General features: G+C 38.5%; 1 protein-coding gene across 4 annotated transcripts in view; it reads right to left on the bottom strand.

Annotated features, from left to right (window-relative positions):
* The window catches only part of RAPH1 (Ras association (RalGDS/AF-6) and pleckstrin homology domains 1), a 79,299-nt gene that overhangs the window by 56,719 nt on the left and 8,302 nt on the right, over positions 1-14,278 (bottom strand). The window contains exon 1 of one of the 4 annotated variants that reach the window (XM_039354910.1): positions 9,120-9,138. The exons of the other annotated variants lie outside the window; for them this stretch is intronic. The gene's annotated coding sequence lies outside the window, so the exon portion shown is untranslated. Of the gene's footprint in view, positions 1-9,119; positions 9,139-14,278 lie in introns of those variants that run through there. 4 annotated transcript variants of the gene reach the window in all.

Here is a 14,278-nt window from a genome sequence, read left to right on the forward strand (position 1 = left end):
GCCAATAGAATAGACTCTCTTGAATAGAGTCTAATTCTATTGGCTTCCAAAAGCCAATAGGAATTGTCCAGGCTGTCTCTGCCCTGCTGAGCCCGCCAAAAGTCCCATTCTGCAAACAGTGCTGCAGGTTGTCTGGAGCGAAGGCGAGCTGTCTAAAGTTTCCACCCCTCCCTGCTGAGCAACTACTAAAAATGTAAGTAAAAGAGGGCCAGGGGTGGAAAGTGGAAGGCCCATGGGCGCAGGCAGGGTTGCTGGTGCACGTGGGGCCCGGCGGGTGCCTTACCTCACTTGGGCTGGGCCAGCTGGTGGCCCAGCCGGTGGTCGCCCTGCACTGTCGCTGCCCTTGCCAGCTACGCCTCGGCCGGCGCGGGGGGCGGCACCACACATGCATGGCGCTCCCGGGCAGGGAAATCCCTTGAGTTACGACTGGTTGGGTAATTCTCGACTTACGACCGGTTGAGGGGTCGCGGCATTAAAAAGGTTGAGAACCACTGCTTTAAAACAAAACAAACCCCTTTTAATATGGGCGACAAACCTGACAAATAGTCCAAAAACACAAACAGCAAAACTCAAGTCCAAAGAAAGGAAATAGTGCACAGGAAACACGATGCAAACAGAAGAGTAGTCACAAGCAAGACGAACAGACCAGGATTCCAAGAAGCACTTTGCAAACGGTTGCCTTCAGCAATCAGCACCGCCCACACCTCCTCTTTTTATACAGCAGTCCCAAGGCGTTGCTTCTCATTGCCTTCTCCTTTTACTCTGGAGTAGTCACATTGACTGCTGCTGATTTACTCCTGCTAATTAACGACGTGTGCGTGCGTCAATTAGCAAGTCCATAAGGTGTGAGTCTTCCGAGTCTGACTCATTCTCCTCACACAGCTGAGCTTCATCAGAAACACGACTGGAGGGCCCAGGCTCTGCATCAAACCGTGAGTCCTGTAATTCATCAGAGCCTCCCTCTGCCCCCGATGTCCCTTCAAATGCCTCCTCCACCTCCTCCTCAGATTCCTCAGACTCAGCTGTTGGAAGCACAGGCTGGCATGGAATCACAACACTAGGTTCGTCACCACTGGCCTATCAGATGGTTAACGGATCCGGCTTTCTAGATTGTCTGATGCTTGCAACAAAAAAATAATTAATAACATCTTATAATCTGCAATACAGCTAGTCCTTGACTTATGGCTAGCCATTTAATAACCATTTAAAGGCATGATAGACCCTCAAAAGGTATCTACAATTTGATTTCGAAGATACAATGGCTACACACGCATTTCACACCCTGCAGTCACATGATCACATTCTGAACACTTGGCAATCAGCTCACATGACTGCAATTTTTTAAAATCAATTTTTACTGGTTTCCAGAATTTACTTTTGGTTTCCAGCAAAAAAAGCCCATTGGGTATAATGGCTTCGCTTAACAATCGCCACATTCACCTAATGACATCTGTGCTCACATAGCGATCACTGCAAATGTCATAAATATGGGTGCCTTCATAGGGTGACCCACTTAACAACCATGATGACTTACAACTGTAATTCTGGGCTCAGTTATGGTTGTCAGTTGAGAACTAACTGTATATCATTACTGAAATGAATTCAGCTGTATGCGTCACTTACGTGTACCTGCATATTGGGTTTACTGTGGCAAAGATGGTTGTAAAATGGGGCAAAATTCACTTAAAACTGCCTTGTTTAGCAATGGAAATTTTGGGCTCAATTGTGGTCATAAGTTGAGCATACAAGTAAGGAATATTTAGAAAAAGTAGAAAAAATATTTATTGTAATAACAATGCTTTTTATAATAATATTAGTTAATCGCAAAAACCTTACTTTACTATACATCCTGCAATGATACCTTTAACACTATCAAACAAGAGCCTCTGTCTCTCCCAAGTCCTTTGGATAAAGATGCCAAACTGGACTGACTGTGCAACTAACCATCTGGTAAAGTGTCTATGGGGCTCGACTTTTGAGAGGTAGAGCCAGAGGGAAAATAATAAAAATGTTTTAGGATTTTAAGGAGGAAGAGAAAGGATTACTCTGACTCAATGAGAACAACAGGATTGTGATTCTATTCTTTATAATTTAGAGTGCCCATTCCTCTCAGCACTTAACTAGGATGAAAAACTCAACGTTTTGCTTATCTGAAGGAAACCATAGGTACCATGTTCTAACAATGCTAACTGGAGAACGTTTTATAACTAAAAACTGCCAGTGGAATAGGCGCACTCTAGAGCAGAGTCTCAGGCTAAGGTCTCATTCCTCTTCTTACAGGACAATTCTTCCTAATTTTGACAAACTATAAGTATGTTACATTGGTTCTTCAAGCATACTGTAATTAAAAGGCACAGTGAAACCAATTCTGGTTGAGTTTCAAGGGCCAGATAGTTTGCCAGTTTTGGCATACAGTTAGCTATGGTTCATCAGAAGCAGGAAGTTAGGCATTCTTGAGGAAAAGAAGAGAGTATATAAGTCAAAGACTCAAGTCCGGTAGATATTGTTAAAGCCCAGGAAGCAATTCTCTAAATTTACATATACAGGTTAGTCCTCAATTTATGACCACAATTGAGCCCAACATTTCTGCTGCTAAGTGAGACATTTGTTAAATGAATTTTTGCCCCATTTTACAATCTTTCTTGCCACATTTGTTAAGTGAGTCATGGCAGTTGTTAAGTTAGGAACATGGTTGTTAAGTGAATCTGAATTTCCCCATTGACTGCTTCTCAGAAGGTTGCACAAGGTGGTCACATGACCCCAGGACACTACAACCATCATAAATATGAACCAGTTGCCAAGCATCCGAATTTTGTTCACGGGACCATGAGGATGCTGCAATGGTCCTAAAGCGTGAAAAACGGTCATAAGTCACTTTTTTCAGTGACTCTGAAGAGTTGTGGAATAAACTGTTGTAAGTCAAGGACCACCAGTATTTCTTCAACGTGAAAAAATTTAATGCAGCTAAGAATTTTTTTTTTAAACTATTTCATTTAAATATTTGAAGACTCACCCTTCCTTTTCCTTAGGAGATAAATGAAGCATTTCCCCCCAAGCTATGGCAAAGAATGTGAATCTCTGCTATATCCTATGAGCCATGGGAAAAAATATTTCTACCACTACCAGACATGAAACTAACCATTCACTCCAATGCATGTTTGCGTGAAAGTAAACAGAGCTAAGCTCAGGCTTAGCTCTTATTGCAACTTAGGTCTTGCTACATTTTTAAGTAGTAGAGAACAAGCAGGCTTAGACATTAACTATGACAGCAATTGATAAAGCTTTCAGTGCAACTTTTTAAATTGTAGCATTATAGGAATGTACAGTATATGTAAAAACATTCCCAATCATTTTTGTAAAGAAACAAACATCCCTATGCTGTCCAGCCTGAATACATTCTTATCTGTAATTAATAACAAGTCATATCTGTGTTGTTTCAGTAAAAATATAAACTCAAGTGCATATTTTAGAATCAAGGTAAAACATACTTTCTGGATCAAATATTTGTATACACGCTCACTGTAACCATTAGTGCAAGTTTTCTAAAGTTTTTCAGTTTCATATTTCTGCATTGCAAAATATATCTGCAATAAGAATCTTGTTCCACAACTAAGTTGCAAGCATACTATGTTTTACACAGGACAAAGAAAGCAGAAAATTACAGACAGCAGTAATCACAAACTCCATTCTGGACTACTAGCCCAAAGACGATTCATCTTTGGAATGAGCAATTTCCATTTAAAAAGAACAAATATGTAGAGCTTTTAGTAAAGAAATGAAACATAAAGTACATAATATGATCTGCAATTCCAAGTATGGCTGATAACACCTGATTTGATAAACAATTAAAAGCATCAGAATACTAAAACGTAACACCTATAATATTGAATTCTCACTCGTAATACTCTAATAACCTTTTCTTCCTAATTACTTAGATAATCATTAAACAATAACAATGTTGCAACTGCTGAACTATTCTGCTTGAGGCAAAGAAAATTCTTAACTTCATTTAACTGAATTTTTTATTTAACACAACCTAGCTCTAATGATGCCAATCTTGTGCTAGCTCAAGAATTATAAATATAGTTAGATACAGTTAAAATAATACAATAGTAAAGGATTAGTTCACACAGTGATTTGACTTCATTTCATATGCAATCCCAACCATAAGGGAATTCTTGCTCACCTGCTTATTGATGTCCTGATATATAGCACTGGCTACTCCAATGAGGGTTAGCTACATCTGTACAGCATTATATCTTTATGTAGATGGGCAAAGTCTTGACATCATTTGGACCAGTGGTTCTCAACCTTTTTATAGCCGCGACCCCAGTCGTAAGTTGAGGACTACTTGTATTTCCCTGCCACGGAGCGCCGCACATGCGTGGTGCCGCCCCCTGTGCCGGCCAAGGCATAGCTGGCAAGGGGCAGCGGCAGGCAGGCCCAGGCGCTCCTGGGCGGCCGCGGCGATGGCACAGGGTGACCACCGGCTGGGCCACCAGCTGGCCCAGCCCAAGGCAGGTAAGGCACCCGTCAGGCCCCACGCGCGCCAGCAACCCTCCCTGCGCTCGCCGCTGCCCCGCTAGCCTTACCTTGTCCGCCGCCCATTCGGGGTGGCAGCAGGCAGGCCCAGGCGCTCCCGGGCGGCCACGGCAGCAACCCTGCCTGCGCCCACCGGCCTCCCACCTCCCACCCCTCTTTTACTTACTTTTTAGTTGCTCAGCAGGGAGGGAAGCTTTCCAGACTGTTCGCCTTGCAGCACCGTTTGCAGACTGGGGCTTTTGGCGGGCTCAGCAGGGCAGAGATAGCCTGGACAATTCCTATTGGCTTTTGAAAGCCAATAGAATTAGACTCTGTTCAAGAGAGTCTATTCTATTGGCTTTCGAAAGCCAATAGAATAAGAGGGAGTAACTAAGGTGGTCGCCCTAAGGAAAAGGGGAAAAAATGGCGGAAAAATGGCAGACCGCGTTGTTTGGCAACCCCTATGAAATGGTCATTTGACCCCAAATGGGGTCGCGACCCACAGGTTGAGAACCGCTGATTTAGATATAAAACCAATAGCTGTCAAGAGTCACTTTGGATATGAGTTGGGCAGCAGATAAATTAGATGGACGGACAGACAGTTATAGAGCACATCATATAAATGAATGAGATCAGATAGGAAGGAAATACTTAGTGCTGTGTTGGACTACATTTTCTGTGTAAGGCTCATTATAATATTAACAATCAATAAATGGAATTCATTCAGAATCCCAAAATTATTACAATGTCTTTATTCAAAAATCATTTGTCACAGATGTCCATACATCAATTGCTAATTATTACTAAAGTAATAAAAATAATGTAATGTTCACATCACAGTAGAGTGACTAGCCCAAAAACAAATTATCTTTTGTCTCTCTGAAGTAGAAAAACAAAGGTAACTGTTTGGATTAAAAAGTAACATTTTTAAAAACTTGGAATGATTTGTTATTCTTGAGAACCAAAGCAATTCTCTACAATTTCCTCTAGTACCACAGTTCAAAGGCATCTACTTTTCTTTAGCCAGCCTTTCATATGATCTATCTTTCATAGCCATACATTACAACAAATGTCCCCAACCTTTTGGGCACCAGGGACTGGTTACGTGGAGAGAGATTTTTCCGTAGACCGGAGGGGGCGTGGTTTTGTGTGCTGCTTGCATCCCACGGATGGGGCTTTGCTTGTTTTTGCAGACCGCTTGCTGGCATGCTGCGGCCCAGTACTGGTCCACGGACCGGGGGTTGGGGACTCCTGCATTACAATTGGGAAACCACGGACTTGGCAAAATGTCTTTTGCTGTCAATGTGATAGCTGTCCATTAGTCACAGTTTTTCTTTAAGTAGCAGTCATGACTATAATCAATAACTGTGAGAATGTTTACTCCTAGAAAGACAAAATCTGTTACCTATTTGGCTTCCAATAGGATGGTCTGTTTACATGGTTTTTAACATACTGAACCGCAGATTGGCCTTGGCATTTTCTTCTTTCACTTTTAACAAAAAAACTTACCATAAATGCCGGCGTATAAGACGACTTCCGCGAGCGCTGAAATCGGCGCCAAAGACGGGGGTCATCTTATACGCCGAGTCGTCTTATACGCCGGAAATACTGGTAGTTTCCGGCGTATAAGATGACATTCTAGGAATGCGGCCCGGCTATAAAGACGGGGGTCGTCTTATACGCTGGGTCGCCTAATACGGTGGCATATACGGTATTAAATCTTCCAATCATCATAGTGAAGTTATTGTTTTCCCCAGCAAGTTTAATTGCCATTTCTTTTTCTCTTAGTCCAGTTTCTATTTCTCCATATAGTTATCCAACCTCTAATCAAGCGTGCAGAAATTAGAGGTTTGAGGACAATTACATAGTTCAGTATCTATATAGTAAAATATGCTAATTACAATATTTTAAAAAAACTGTTTTACAGTGTACAGTAACTTCATAATGATTCATCTCAAAATCTTTATCCTACATGTAGCTGAAAGACATACAAATGAAGAAGGAAGGAAGTTCTTACTCTTGGTTAAACAAAAAGCCTATTATGTCATTTTAGCAGCTGTGCAAAGCATTGGCATGGTTAGATGGACACTGTGTGTGAATAACATCCCAAAACAACAATTATTTTCCTTTCTTCAAAAATATCTTCTTTGGCATGAAAACACGGATTTGCTAAGAATTACATGAGCCAATTCTAGGACACAAGGTACAAACACATTCACATTAGTTTTTACACTGAAAATTACAGAATGAAGCACATAATCGCAATCTGGCTTGAATGGCCATAATGGTGCATTTGTTGGCTTAATAAAATGCTTCAAATTATTATAGAGATAGTTTAGATAATTTGCACATGCACTTTAATTCCCAAGCATAAAACATTATTTTAAAAATTTGGTAATGAAGAATCATAATATGCTAATCCCTTTTAAAATTGTTTCAATAGTTCCCTATGAGGTCCATAAGGACACAATTGGAAGCAGAAATTATTAGTAGGTATTTGCTCATTTGTTTAATTTTAAAGTTACCTAAATTTTTTTGTTGATCTTACATGCTCTTCTGGCTAGTCAGTCAACTATGAGCGTGATGGCATTTAGGGTAGACTCAGACCAATATTGCCAAGCCATTACAAAAAATATATTTGAGTTCTGGGAACGTAGAATACAAGCAAAAAAAACCCCACCTCAAAATAATTTCACCTCAACTGGCTGAGGAATTCTGGGAGTTGAAGTCCACAAGTCATAAAAGGGCCAAGTTTGAAAACCCCTGTTCTAGAATCGTTTAAGCCCATCTGCAATAATTGAAATATTTTATTATATTAGTGAGCAATAGTCTGTTCACTAACACTCACCCCAAATTTGCTATTCAGAGGATATACATTAAAAGAGAAACTATTTTGCATTGATGACTAACAAAAGATTTACTACAGGATGTATTCAGATTTTAGAGCTAAGTTAGGATAACAGCCTAGGTAGGCTCTTCCAGATGTTGCTGAAGTCCCAACTCTCATTAATACAGTCACCATGGTCAGTGTCCAGGAATAATACTGTATGATGCAATTTAATCTAGCGATTGACAGGGACTAATCCAAGTGTAATAATGCAAGTGTAATGAGCATCACAGTCATTACACTTGCATTATAAATTCTACAGGCTCTTTTGCTCAACCATTCTAATAGGAAAGAAGTGTATTATAGCCATTTGTTGCTGAGAGGTAAATTTTGCTTTTGGTTTATATAGTTTGCATACCACACTTTTAAAAGGCTATTCTGTTCATTATATGTCTCTGGATCTGTAAGGCTATTCAGGAAGAACACACACCAGAAAGAATGCACATCAAGAAAAATACTGAAAAATATTAGGTGGTTATTCCTTGACAAAAAAAATTCAAAAAAAATTTACAAGTCTTTCAAGAAAAGTCTTTAATATAAATAAAATAGTAGAAAATCTAATAATATAAATAATACTACCATTATCTTGTGAACCAGGTTGGCATAATTACACTGAATGTAGTGATCTTTGGAGTTTAAGCAGTTTTTTATTAGAATGAATTACTATCACACTGAAGTGGCAACAAAAGACTTGATATAAATTTTTCACTACGTGGGCTTACTTCCATGTTTTATTTAAATTAGATACAGCTGGAAGGTTTTATGCAGCAAGGCTAAAAATAGACTTCTGTCTATATGACAGGGGAAATACTTTGGCCAAACAATTTTTTCTTGTGAAATAATCATCTGCAGAGCAGTACATTATTCATTCTCAAAAAATAAAGCTGTAGAACATCTTCTGGGCATAAAAATATCCAGAATAAATTCTGTAAACCAATATCCAGTTTTTATACACAATTAAATTTTGTGAACCTAAAGAGAGAAAGTACAGCACTCAAGAAGACAAAGTAATAGTTTTAACCATAAGAATAATGAATGCTGAGTTAAGAATTCTCTCTTGCCGTTACAGAAATAAAGCAGCTCATTGGAAAACATTTTTACATGCTTATATTCTCAAGGTAACAGAAAGCTAAAAACTTGCTCCAGTAACAATTATTAAAAGCAAAATGTTTTAGTTAGTATAATGACTGATAGGATTTTCCTACATGTTTAGTTCCATATTTTCCCTATGCAAATAACAGTTTTTCCTAAACAATTTTTAATGTACTTAACTTAGTCTTAATTTAGATTTAATGGATTGTATTCCAACAATTTTTATCCATTGACAGACTGTAATCTGGAACAAAATCATACTGTATTACTCCACTTCATCATCACTCAATTATGATTGAGAAGGTTGTAAAATAGTACAGAGGGTGGTACACAAGGGAGGCGAGCAAAGGAAGTCCTATTGTATGAGTGGAAATCCGTATATATAATATTGGATATAACCCAATATATGCATCATGTGAATTTGTAAAAGGAAACAGTTGAAAACTACAAATGAATGCTGTAATTTCCTTAGGATTGTTACAATCAAATATATTTGAAAAGTTGTTCTTCCAATATTTTTCCAAAGTTCTCAAACTTAATAGGAAATAAAGGTTTTACAAATGAAATTTGGAACTGACATGAGAAACGAGTGCTTTGGAATATAAATTTTTTAACCTACCTTTATTACTTTGTTAGTAACTGAAGACTGCAAACAGGCATAATACACCTTCCTCTTCCTTTTTTTCTCACGACAACCATCCTGTGAGATGTGTTAGGCTGATAGAGAGTGATTGACCCAAAATCACCCAGCTGACTTGTATGCCTAAGGCAGGACTAAAACTCACATTCTCCTAGTTTCTAGGCCATCACCTTAACCCCTACACCAGGGGTAGGTAACCTTGGCTCTTTTATGACTTGTGGACTTCAACTCCCAGAATTCCTGAGCCAGCCATGCTGGCTCAGGAATTCTGGGAGTTGAAGTCCACGAGTCATAAAAGAGCCAAGGTTGCCTACCCCTGCCCTACATCAAACTGGCTTTATTATTAAATAATATGTAATAATTATATTAATAATATTAATATAGTAAAAAATAATTAAACACCATTGCCTGCAAGCAGGAACTGATGGGACCATAAAATAGACAAAATACAGTAATAGAAAATAAAGAAGCTAAAGTTCTCTGGGACTTTAGAATTCAAACAAGTATATAACATCAGATTTAACAACTGTTGATAAGAAAGACAAAAAAGTCTAGACAGTGAATTTTGCAGTACCTGCAAAAGAACTGGAGAAAATAGCAAAATACAAAGACTTGCAAATAGAAGTAGAAAGATTGTGGTAAAAGAAAACAAAGATAGTACCTATAGTAATAGGTGCCTTGGGTGCAATCCCAAAACATCTGGGGCATCACTTGAACTTCATCAGTATTGACAATCACTATCAGTAGATCACAAAAGGCAAGTTTACTTAGAACAACTTACTTCCTACAATGATTTCAAATGACATCTACCTATCCCAGGTCCTTGGAAAGGAGTTGATAGGTGGATTAAAATGCCAAATCTAGTCTAAACATCTGGATAGGCAACCAACAATAATTAACATTAATTGCTTTTAATCTATAGTTTCTTTCTTCTAAAATTCTATTGATGAGCACTAATTTTATTTCTTTATAGCATCATTTGACCTTTACATTTTGTCACAAAAATGTATTGCTATAGGATTCAACACAAGTAAAATCATGAGATACATTGGATTTGATCCAGACTTGTTCTACAGCATAACTTAAGTCTTGTTTATTTTGACTGTCTATTTAAGTATGATTAAATATAGAATTCGCTACCAGTCATCCACTAATGGGTTCACAGGAGAAAGATCTCCTTCTACAATCACAATTTCTGTAGCATTAAAAAGAATTATTATAGCTCTTGTTTTGCTGGCATATGTAGTTCTATCAGAAGAAGATTGGCACTGAATTTCAATAATATTTATCCCATTATTAAGGACTCCAGAATGTAGCAACATAATTCAAAAATGTGTGAAGAACTTTCACAAATCAGTTTACCATCACTATCATTTACTTTGAAGAAATTCAAAGAAGCCCAGATGTTTTATTTTCAACTGATTGGCACCAATACCACAGCAATGTAAACATACATGACAGATAATATTAATAAAGTAAAGCTTCCATTTGAATTGCAAATGAGTAACCATTATTTTCTCAACAATAAGGTCAACTAAGAATTACTTAGAGCCAAGTTATATTGACTGAATTTTTGAAAGTTAACACAGGAAATGAAATAACACATTTAAAAACTAATAAGGACATTTCAAATTTGATTGCTCCCTTTCTGTAGGCATCCTTAGGGCAATGCAGTGAATTTAGTAGAAAAATTGTCTATGCTGTGATGTATAAAGAATGCCTAGAGTTGTAGCACCAGGGTATAGTTGCACTTATTCAATAATATTTGCAATAACAGAAATTATATACATTTTCTATCACATAAGCTATATATTTTAACAATTTACAGTTAACATTTTACTGATCAAATTAATTAGCATGCAATTACGTTTTGAATTATTTGGCAAACAGTTGAAAACAGGATAAATTTGTTGTGTGTTAACTAGAATACTGATTTATTGTAAGTGTCACAGGTACAGCATAGCTCAATTTCAGTAAAGCATTTGGTAAGTCTTCTCACGACTGTCTTCATTACTGACACAATGTACAATGTGAGTTGGATACTGTTAATCTCTGGCAAATGTATTCCGAGAATATCCATTAAGGACTTTGCATCAAATAAAGTTTCATAGGGCTCTGTCCCGGGCTCTAAGGTATTCAGTGTTTTGCCGATGGAGCATTGAGACTGCTTATAACATTTGCAGGTGATACAAAAGCTACAAGGATTAGCCAATTGATGATAAAATTCAGGATGATGGGAACAGTAAGTCAAGATCCACAACATGATTTTTGCTTTTAAATAAATAAAAAAAATGAATATGAAGGGAAAGCATCCCATTCCACAGCACTCATGCACCAGACTTGCAGCTTCCTGCTGGCTTTCCCATTGATTTTACTTATTGGAAGTCAGCAAGAAATTGCAAATCGTGGTTATGTGAGGTCCTTGCTTAAATGGCAATGGGGACCATTGGGATTTGCATTGCTAATTGATGAAGTCATGTGAAGTTCTGATATATGACTGCATTGCTTAAATACAAATTCTGATCCCATTTACTATCATTAAGCAAAGATGAGCTATCCCAGTGATGGCAAACCTTTTAGAGACTGAGTGCCCAAACTGCAACCCAAAACCCACTTATGCATCGTCGAGTGCCGGGTGGGTGTGGCCCATTGGCTGGGTGTGGCCAATTGAGTGGGCATGGCCCATTGGGTGGGCGTGGCTGTGGTGGTAACGGCAGACTGGGTGGGACTAAAAAGTTCAATCAATCAATCCCAACTTTGCAAGATCTGTTTTTTTCCCACGAGAAGTTGAAATTGACTGACTGAACCTTTTTTTTTTTTTTTTTGCCCATGGTGACGAAGGCCTAAAGCGAAAAGGTTTTATAAAACCCAGGTGAAGGCCTAGGACTGGGACGATGGCGCGCGTGCCCACAGAGAGGGCTCTGAGTGCTGTCTTTGCCACCTGTGCCATAGGTTCACCACCACTGACCTATCCTGTTTCTTCAGTACACGGGTGTCAAACTCGCGACGTCACGTGATGTGTCACGATGTATCATAACTTTTTTCCCCATTGCTGGCAATGGGGTGGGCGTGGTTTTGATGTGACACATCCAGCCCACAGGCCAGCAGTTTGACACCCCTGCTTTAGTAGAACACACTGCTAGGAAGTGCTAGAGGCATTTAAGAAAGACTGAAAAATCATGTCTTAAGATTGCTGTAGCAACATCTTGCAAAATAAATCTATCCAGGTGAATGAGATTCACATTGTTCACACCAGAGACACTCTTAGGACTAGGAGTGCCTTTTCACTCCTGGTAACCTCTTTGCTAAACTAATACAATGTACTGTACACGGGCAACCTTTGACAATTGTTTGTAAATTTTGGCTAGATCAAAACAGCTGCACAAGATTAGTAACTCAAGACTGATAGTTGTCCTCTTCCTGTGATTATCTCCATCAGATATCCAGTCTAGCCTAACTGAAAATGATTTCCTCTGGATGTCCTTGCCAAATAAGGGTAAGGAAGCTACAATGGAGATGGTTCTTTTGAGTTGTAAAAAGAACACTTATGGAATACCCTCTCCCACAAAGTCAAGTCTGGTTATTGCTGTACCAATTTTCAGCATCATGCAAAGGTATTCCTGTTCTCTTAAGCATTTTTATACATCTGTCAACCTACTGGGTTAGTCCAGACAGGAAGCAAACCAGATGGACTAATTCTACTTTATTATTAGGTTACATTAGCAAACTACTGCAAGTCTGAAAGTACATTTCTCTCCCTTTGATTTTACAGGACAGGAAACTAGGGAAGGTCTCTTCTGAGACATCTGCCATGTCCACATTCCTTTTGTGAGCTAAACTGCATCAGGTCCAACCATTCCAAGGTCATTCTCACATGCCTACAACGTTTATACTCAATATGGCTTTAAGTGCCTGCTGTAAGCTGGAATAATAGACATTGATATTCCACTTTGTTGTACAGATTAGAAAATGTTTATACAAATTTTAAAGCTTTAAGTAATATTGTAATTATTTCAAAAGAACTTATTTTGGAAGGCATCTTAAGAGGATTTTATTTACCCATATATACAGTAGAACCCATAGCTATATCAGCACACGCAGCTATATTTCTAGAATACCAATAATGGCTTAGCTAGAAGTAGAATTTATCTGACTTACGTCTCTATAAATGTAAGTATAATACAAAGAAGAAATGAATTACAGAGCCAATAATATTTCTCTTTTGCATCTTATTGTGAATAATGCTACCTGAAACAAATACGAACATTTAAAAAGCATTTTAATATTAAAAGAAAATTCTCTTTCCTTCCCCTTCCTACATATTCAATGCAAGCTATATTTCAAAGAAATTAGGGAGCTAATATAATGCAAAAAAAGGTAAATGGTACTGCAGATAAGCGGCCCCAACATTAAGTTTGGACAGACACTGTAAAAGAAAGTGTTTCCCAAACTTGACAATTTTAAGGCATGAGGACTTCAACTCCCAGAATTCCACAGCCAGCGTTGCTGGCTGTGGAATTCTGGGAGTTGAAGTCCTCATGCCTTAAAATTGTCAAGTTTGGGAAACACTGCTGTAAAAGAAAGTGTTGAGGGGTAACACTGAAAGAGAAAAACAATAAAGACTGTATGTGTTAAAGAAGGATATACGCACACAATGGCCTACAACAGTGGTTCTCAACCTGTGGGTCGGGACCCCATTTGGGGTCAAACGACCATTTCACGGGGGTTGCCAAACCAGGCTGTCCGCCATTTTTTCCCTTTCCCCTAGCTGTCCTACTCCCTCTTATTGGTGGCCACGCCCACTTGGGGGTCACCACAACATGGGGAACTGTATTATGGGGTCACGGCATTAGAAAGGTTGAGAACCACTGGCCTACAAGATCATATGATGCCGTTTAAATAATTTCTTTGTGTTTTCTTTTCATATACAAATATTCCTACAACACCTGTTTGCTTATGAATATATGTTGAAAATTGCAGAAGAGACCCTGATACCCTCCTGACATTTTGGACCAATTGTTACCAGCCCTAATCTACTTTGTTAGTAACAAGGAACTGAGTGATAAGTACATTCTGGGCCACTATGATAATGGGGAATCAAAACTGTTATAAGCTGGAGATAACATAGTGTGGATTTA

The sequence above is a fragment of the Crotalus tigris genome, unplaced genomic scaffold, assembly GCF_016545835.1.
Source record: "Crotalus tigris isolate CLP2741 ecotype Arizona unplaced genomic scaffold, ASM1654583v1 scf7180000017568.13789103, whole genome shotgun sequence".
NCBI classification, from domain to species: domain Eukaryota; kingdom Metazoa; phylum Chordata; class Lepidosauria; order Squamata; family Viperidae; genus Crotalus; species Crotalus tigris.